Source organism: Rhinolophus sinicus, chromosome 2, assembly GCF_057876585.1.
Source record: "Rhinolophus sinicus isolate RSI-liver-muscle chromosome 2, RSI-T2T, whole genome shotgun sequence".
In the NCBI taxonomy this organism is placed as follows: domain Eukaryota; kingdom Metazoa; phylum Chordata; class Mammalia; order Chiroptera; family Rhinolophidae; genus Rhinolophus; species Rhinolophus sinicus.
The window spans coordinates 4,629,771-4,637,906 of record NC_142502.1 but is presented as its reverse complement, the minus strand read 5'-3'; the positions used below and the strand labels follow the sequence as shown (position 1 = coordinate 4,637,906).

At 35.4% G+C, this 8,136-nt stretch overlaps 1 protein-coding gene across 10 annotated transcripts in view; it reads left to right on the top strand.

Annotated features, from left to right (window-relative positions):
• QKI (QKI, KH domain containing RNA binding) overlaps positions 1 to 8,136 on the top strand; it is a 151,096-nt gene that overhangs the window by 819 nt on the left and 142,141 nt on the right. The gene's annotated exons all lie outside the window — the stretch shown is intronic.

The following is an 8,136-nucleotide window of genomic DNA, read 5'->3' as shown; positions in this document are numbered from 1 at the left end:
GCCTGGGAGCACCGCGACGGCCCGGAGCTCCGCGGGCCTCCCGGGGAGGAGCCCGGCCCCGCGCCCCGCGGGCGCCTGAAGGACACCGGCCTCGGGGCCGCTCGGGGTGGGGGTCTCCTAACACGGAGATTCCAGTGGGGCTTTTGCGGATTTGGAGTTTGCGTAGCTTGTAAATACTCGGGGGGAGCCGCGTGGGGCTCGTTAACTTAAAGGAATTCCATAGGAGACCGAAAGTAATGCTGATTTAGCCGAAGGCGAGGACAAAATGACAGCGGAAAGCACTTTTTGTCCTTTTGTTTGGGGAAGCGAGAGAACTGTTCGGGAGTTTAACTTCACTGGGGCGGGGGGGGGGGGGTGTTGAATACGAAATACCGCGAGGACAAACGCTGAACGGAATCCCGAGTTTCAAAGAACTTCGGCGGAGAGCTTTTCCCGAGGACGCCGCTGCCTTGGTTTGTAGGACAGGAAATCAGAGGGCGAAAATAAAAATTAGTGAAAGTTTGCAAAAAAAAAAAAAAAAAAAAAGCTTTATCCGTGTAGGGCCGCGGGGAGTGAAGAATGACAAGATCAATTTTGGCCGACTCGAGAATTTCTTTACAAGTTCTTGCAGCACTGACCTGGAGTATTAATCTCTATCTAGTAGCTGTGAATTTTTTGGACTACTAGAGAAAAAAAATATGACCAACAAAAACGTCTATTTTGAAAGTCGAGTACCAAAGAGTTTCTTTTTATGTCTAGAAGCATCACCGAAGGACTGTTTAAAGAAAACTGAAAACTTTTATAGTGATGAACAATGGATTTTAGATTTTTCACAAGAATTTCGAGATTTTTACAGTATAGAACTGGGGAAAAGGAATCAGAAGCTTAGAGATTTGGCATGTCACTAAAGAACAAAAGACCGGAAATGTGTCCGTGATAAAAGATGGTTAAAGAAGAATCCCAGGAGCTTTCCGTTGTCTTGAAAATCATAGAAACAATTTTTAAAGTACAAAACAGATATTACTGAGTCCTCATCTTTGCTTATATAGGTTAAACAAGCAGCAACAACCGCTATTGAAATGGTCTTTTTCCCACTGTTGAAACAGCAAATCTCTTAATTTCAAATTGCTCCAGAGAAAACTTGAGCTGTCCCTTTAAGGGGTTCTGCTTTTCCTATTTGTGTTGGCATTTGAAAGATTGTGGAGGCAGAAAACTTTCTGGAATGTCAAAAAAAAAAAAAAAAGGCTGGAACTCTTAAATCGAGTATTTCCAAATGTGAGCGCTAAGGGGCGCCAGTTATTTTTTTTTAAACGAGAAATGTTTGGAGCAAACTGTAACGTCAATAACCTGACCTATATTAAATTTAGTAGAAATTTAAATCATAGTAGATTATTTCATCTGTCATTTTGTGTTCATATATGTATTTACAAATATTTAAAACACTTTAAAATTATTGGGACAATTTTATCACATTTCAAAAACAATATGCTATTTTTTAGTTGGCATATTCTGGTGAAGTTATAGTTGTATCAGTGTTAGTGAAAATTTCTGTTAAGATTTTTTTTCCCTTAAGTACAGTTGTTTAGGAGGAATTCTTTATAGTCGTTAAAATGGAAATAGGCCATGATGATATTTAGGATTAAAGTTAAATTGCATTCTTTTAATTTTAAAATGTTAAATTCAATCAAATGGCATAAGGGATTATTAAAAAAAGTTTGGAAATATTTTCACCTCATGCGTACTATTTTTAAAGTAAATTGAGTTCTTAAAGGCTCCTCACTTGTGCTTTTATGTTGATCTTAAAACCTCTAAATGATAATTCGGAGTTGGTTCTCTGTTAGAAAGTTTCTGACCTTTGGTTTCAATAATTTTAATCTTCCAAATCTAGAATTCCAATTGTGTCATTATCTCTAACAAATGTTCATTTCTCTCTGGTTGGAAATAGTAACCATTAGAGTTTTAAATGTTGGAGGCTACTAGTTGAAGGTGCATTGTAAATAATATGTATATTTTTTCTTTTTAATGTGGTTTACTCTATTAGTCTTATCTTAGTCTATCTTGAGTTTTAGCCTTTTCATCTCCCCAGCATAAAAATTGTTTCTTTATGGTAGTTAGGATGTTTTAAAATGACTAGGAAGTTTGATTTTTTTTTTTTTTTTTTATCAGACCAGTACAAACATGCAGGAAAAGGAGCTATTCCTTAGTGTGGATTAAGCTGCTTCCTGTAATTGTTAGCTTTATTGTAAACTTAATTTGACTTAAGAAAAATATTGGTTTCTGAAGTGCATCACTTTTTTCCCTACCGGATGATTTAATTCCAAAATTTGGCAAGTTGTGCTTTACACCCTTTGTGGCCTGTCATTGTCCAAAACAAATTAATCATGATTTCTGTTTGTGGTTAGGAATTATATTACCCTTTGTCCATACAGTTGGCTGAAAAATTCTTTTTAAATTTAGATAAAACTAAATTTTACTTTAGTGATTAATCAAGATATTGTGTTAGTTGCAATAGATATATTTTTTGATAACTAGAAATTTTGAATGAGTAATTTTGAAATTATATTTCAAAATATTTCTCTAAAGTAAGCTTTCAAAAAATTTGCTTGTCAGTTTGAGCATTTTTATTTGGCTGGTTACAAATTTGAGATTTATTTGTGCTAGATTTTCTTAGTTTACTAAAACCTGAATGCTTTAAATGAGTATTTTAATTCCATGCCGAGTTAACCTTTAGCTTATATTTTGACTATGGCCTATGGACTATCTTTTTGTGTTTGTTTTTTGGGGGGCTAGTGGTTGTCAGATTTTCCTCCCAATTATCTTCAACATTTTTGCTTTTTTAAATTTTGAGTACATTCTAGGTTGGAACAGTCATATAAAGGATGTAACTTCAGTTGATAATTCCAGTACTTAACAATCTTTCATTGAAGATAGAGATGATTACAGATAAAACCAAGGTCTTAAAGTCTCAAACTGCTCTCTGGAGGGAGAGGTTTTCAACTGAACCATGGGACCATTCATGGGAAAGAGTAGCTATTACACAAGAAGTTTTTTTTAAAATCTTTTTTGTCATGAAAATTAAACTTAAGCATCAACAATTCTTGAATGAAAATTATGCAATTTAGAATTGAGAAGAAATTTATTGAAAAATAAAATCAATTTGACTTAAAAACCCTAAATAGAGAAAAATGGAGAGCTAGGGATTTTAAAATCAGATTTTGAGGTTTTTGTTTGTTTGTTTGTTTGTTTGTTTGTTTTTTGGGTAGAGGAGAGGTTAAAGCTGCTGATAGGAAAATTAACAAATGTATCGGATTGTTTACGAGGAAGGCCATCCTAAAGCTTTGTATTGTGAACATTAGGAAAAATAGTGTGTGGCTCAGAGAAAGTGAATAAACATGTTAGATTAGATTCTGCAGTACTGATATGAAAAATACATTTTCATTTTCTCATGGTCTTTTTGGGGGCGGGGAGAATAAGTGTTCTTTTTGACCTCAACTTAGTTTCTCACTCTGCTCTTTCTCCTTTAAAAATGGGGGCAAAAATATTTTAAATTAAACCTGCCTTGCTAGTTAACGTTTTTCCATGTTAATGTTTATTTTCACCTTTTAAAACATTCGTTATTGACTATCATACCCTGGTTTTTAACACTTCAATTTTTTTTGAGTAATCTTGTCTACAAAAGCTTTGTTTTAAAAATTAAGTGGCTGTTTGTTGGTTTTGAGAGGACTCTTGCTATATATATATATGTTTATTACAATTTCAGGGCTTTTTTTTCCTGAAGAAGCATTGTTGATGTAATCAATATCTGTGACAAATTTTACTTGTTAAAATAATCTGTTCTTTAGGAGCAAAGATTTTGCTTTTGCACACAAACTCTTTGAATTAATGGCAATAAAGAGAAAGCCAGCATTTATCATCAGCTGTTCTTTCCATTATCCTTTTTTCTTTTCACCCAGGAGGTGTCACCAACTATATAAGGTAATGTTGGAAATGATCATTTGTATCATAGGTCATTTATTCAACATTCATTTTCTACTTTTGAAGCTTAACTCCCCCACAGGCAGAATATATGTTCAAAATGCACATACTATGCGACAGAAGGTGATTCCTTCTTCTTAACTTCATCCAATTCACATGTTTTATAGTAAAAGCTACTCCCAAGAATGTAACATAACTGAGTTAATAGAAATAGGTCTCTGCTAATAGTATTTGCTAGTGCATTGGTATGAACAACTTAAGTGGCTTTGAGAGTATCAGTGAAAACATGTTAGTTTGACTTTTTAAACTGTTTAGTACACATATTTCTGTTATTAACTCCTCACTAAGTCACTGTCCTGGAGTTGATTGAAGTGCATCAGTTTTCCATAAGAAAAAGTGGTTTTTGGTTTGCTTTTTAAGGGACTCCTGCCACAAAATCATGAAGTGTAATGAACCAGACCCCCTCTGCTTCCATCTTGTGTTTACTGAGGCATGATTCAGATGCTCCTTTTTTGAGGCCAATGTACTTAGGTTTTTGTTTTGCTTTATTTTTTAACATTTTTTTTTTTTTTTTTTTTGGTTTTAGAGAATTATACCAGTTTGATCATAGGGGCAGCTTTTAATCTGACCGGAGCTACATTTAATTTACTTGTGAAATTCCATGTACTTAATACACTTTGATTTATGCATATAATGGTGTACTTATAAGTAAAACTTGCTTTTCTCTGTTGGAGATGGAAAATGCTATGCTATTGTTGGTTTTATTTGTTGATAATTTAAAAAACAGTCTACTGAGCAACTTTCTGCTATTGGTATGCCAAGTATTGTGCAGATACCAAGGATGTATAATAGAACCAACCTATGGGGGTAGTTCATGGGCCCATGTCAAGAAGTTATAATTGAAATGTGTACCAATTTTTTATTTACATGATTGACAGGGCTTTATTATTTTCTCAGATCCCTCTTTTTTTGACATTAAGACAGTTCAGTGTGAATTTTAAGTGCAATAAGGTATTTTTCCTTTAATGAAAACTTTTAGGTAATGCTTTTACCTCTTTAAAAAATTGTCATTTTAGTTTTGGGGCCCAAAATAGCTACATTGTTTGATGTCCAAGTAAGATATTTACAGCTTTATTTTCATTCAACAGAAAGCAAAAATAGCATCATGCTTTTCGTAGTGAGTACAGTTTGTTTTGCTAGTTTTACGAAATTTGTATGGGGGTAGAAAAAGATTAATGTTTTTCCTTCCAACTTCTAAGTTCTTCTAGCTGGGCTAATAATCAAGTTAACAGAGAGATTAACAGGAGAACATCAAAATTTTAATACATGTGCATGGAGAATTTATATATGCATGAAAATTTCAAAGGCAATGAGGCAACATTGAGTATACATGACATTTTGTCCAAAAGAGAAAAGGGGGGGTGGTGTATTAGATTTCAGAAGTGAGGATGGTTAGTTGAGGAATTGCAGAACACACATCAGGCAAACTCTTGCTGGGCGATCCAGAAGCATTGGGACTGGGGGCATCTAGCTAACAGGCCCCGGCCTGAAGCCCTATTTGCCAGACTTAATTCAAATCTGGCTGCTCAGGAGAGCATCCCAAGATTCCCTTCCTGGAGCAGCCTTTCTATCTGAACCTCTTGGGCAGGAAGCGGGGAGGGCCACAGGTTCTTTCGGAGTCTTTTGTTTCTCAATAACCAGCTTAAAATCAGTATCCCAAAAGCAGCGTCAGAGTGGCAAAACTTTGGTTCACTTCAACTGTAAATATAACCACAGTCTGTGTTGGGTATTACTCTCTCTACGTAGTTATCACGCTTAACATTGTAATAGTTTTACCTCTTTTTGTGTTTGTCTATCCTGTTGCTTTCTTGAAGGTGTCCAACTCATAGCCGGGCACATGTACACTCTCAGATGTTTGTTGACATAATAAATAGGTTGCCACTTTATATCCTTTTTTGATTTCCAGTTTCTCTAAAATATGGGATTAAACAAATTGTGTAATGGTTGGTGATGGTTTGGGGCACTTAGCCCAAAAGGTACTTTGTTTTTCTTAAAAATGATGTTTTTAAGAAATCTTACAATATTATTTGCAGTACTTGCCTTCAAGGAGCTTAATCTTAATTTTACTTTGCTTCCATTGGTGTGAATGAGAATTAGAAAGATAAAATCACTTAAGCAGGACTCGCCAGTCCTTATATAAAGTATGTCAATCCATAAGCAGAGAAGAGCTCTCAGTGCTCATCTCAGCTCTTGAAAGTTTTGGTCTTTGTGGAATTATATAGGTAAGCCTTTTCCCTAGTCAGTTACCTATAAATGTCAACGTTCAACCCATATGGAGGTCTTGTACTCTGTGCAAAGCGTAGTAGTAAATAGGGAAGATGCCTGCCCTAAAGTGCTGCTTTGATGGGTTCAGGATAAGAAGGGACTATTTGAATGATTTTAGTTAGAAGAAAACTGAGTATAAATGTGTGTGGCAGATACAATAATTAACACAAGTAGCAATTTTTAAACACAGGTGTTTCAAGCTAATTTGAAACATTGCCATTTCTTATAAGACTGATAAATTGAAATTTCAGTTAACTGAAACTTAACCCTCTTAAAAGGAATGTGCTTTTCTGTCTTAACCATGTTTAAAATGAATCTGTCATGAGCTTTTAACAAATAATATAGTTTGTAGAAGACAAATGATTTGTCCAGAATTCTTGTAGTTAACAGGCAAATGACTGTACTTAATGTTTCCACCATTTCCTCAGTTTCCTGAAACAGAAATTCTAGTTTGAAAATCCAGCAATCTTATCAAGCCTAACAAAATGAACAAAATTTTGTTTATGTTCATAATGTTGCTTCATGTATTGATTCTAACCTATACATTTTATTAAATTAAATTTTGAGGCTGGTGAATTGAATCAGTTTGCTGTAATAACATTTCTATTACATTATTTTATGATGAAGCAGGATTTGTCAGTTTGAATGCTTTTTAAGGGTATTGAAGGGTCAGAAAAACAACAAAATGCAAAAGTGGGCTCCTGTTCTATGGCCATGGTAATAAGCAGAGGGCGCATGTGAGCACACACAACGCACACGTGTGCACATGTGCACGTGTGCAAAGGGAGATGTAGTGATGTACATCTGAGTTGGCTTTGGAATCTGTGGGAGTGGGTGCTGTGGATGGGAAAGTTCCAGAGCAAAGTCGGTTTGGGAAGTTATGAATTATCTGCTTGGCCCCAGGATTGAAATGATTGTATATCAACAGTGAGAAGGGGAGTGGGTCTTCAGTAAACACCTTGCTTTTGGCTTTAATGCAGAAAAAAGTTGTTGTAAAGACTGGCCATGATCACTTGGTCAGTTGCAGTTTATTGGAGGAACCCTTGCTTTTGAGCTAATTTAACAGTTTAAAACATATATGAAAATTAACAAGAACATAATATATATTTGCTACATTTAAGAGAATAGGACTATGCATGGTAAAAAGCAAACACACATTTTTCTTATTTGAAATCTTTTTCATTACTTTTAATGTCATATTTTATGGGGTCTCAAACCGTTTTACAAAGGGTATTTGAAGAGATACATACATGAAAGAAAACAAGAAATGCAAATGATGTCTTCTTAAAGTGTAAGAAAATTAAAGTAATATCATAAGATCATGGAATTTCAGAGCCACAAGGCACCTGCAGGTTTAGGGATGCCGTCTTTGTAGGTGCAGGACCGAGGTCCAGGGAGGTTGTGCCTTAAATCACAAGGTGAGGCAGTATCAGAGCTGGAGCCGACCCCTCAGTTCTCCTTTCTGATCTGTTTTGTGACTGTGTAACTGAAACTGGAGGGGAAAAACTCAGATAGCTCCAGGTGCTAAAAACTGCTGTGGCTTCAAGTGGTGAGCATGAAGGAGGAGGAAACGGGTGGGTGAGAGTGGTAGTATTAATTCTATAATTTGTAGGACTTGAGCTAATGCTGGTCAAATTCTTGGTTTAGAATATATATGTGTATATAGTGTTAAATTTTTATGGTAGTTAAAAGGTAAAAGTGAGAAAGGCGTTTTTAGAGGATTTCAACTCATTCATTTAAAGTTTTTAGTAACCAAAGGAGAGAGCTTTAGCTCTAAATAATACCGTACAGGGGCAGCTGGTTAGCTCAGTTGGTTAGAGGTGCTCTTAACGACAAGGTTGCCGGTTTGCTCCCCAC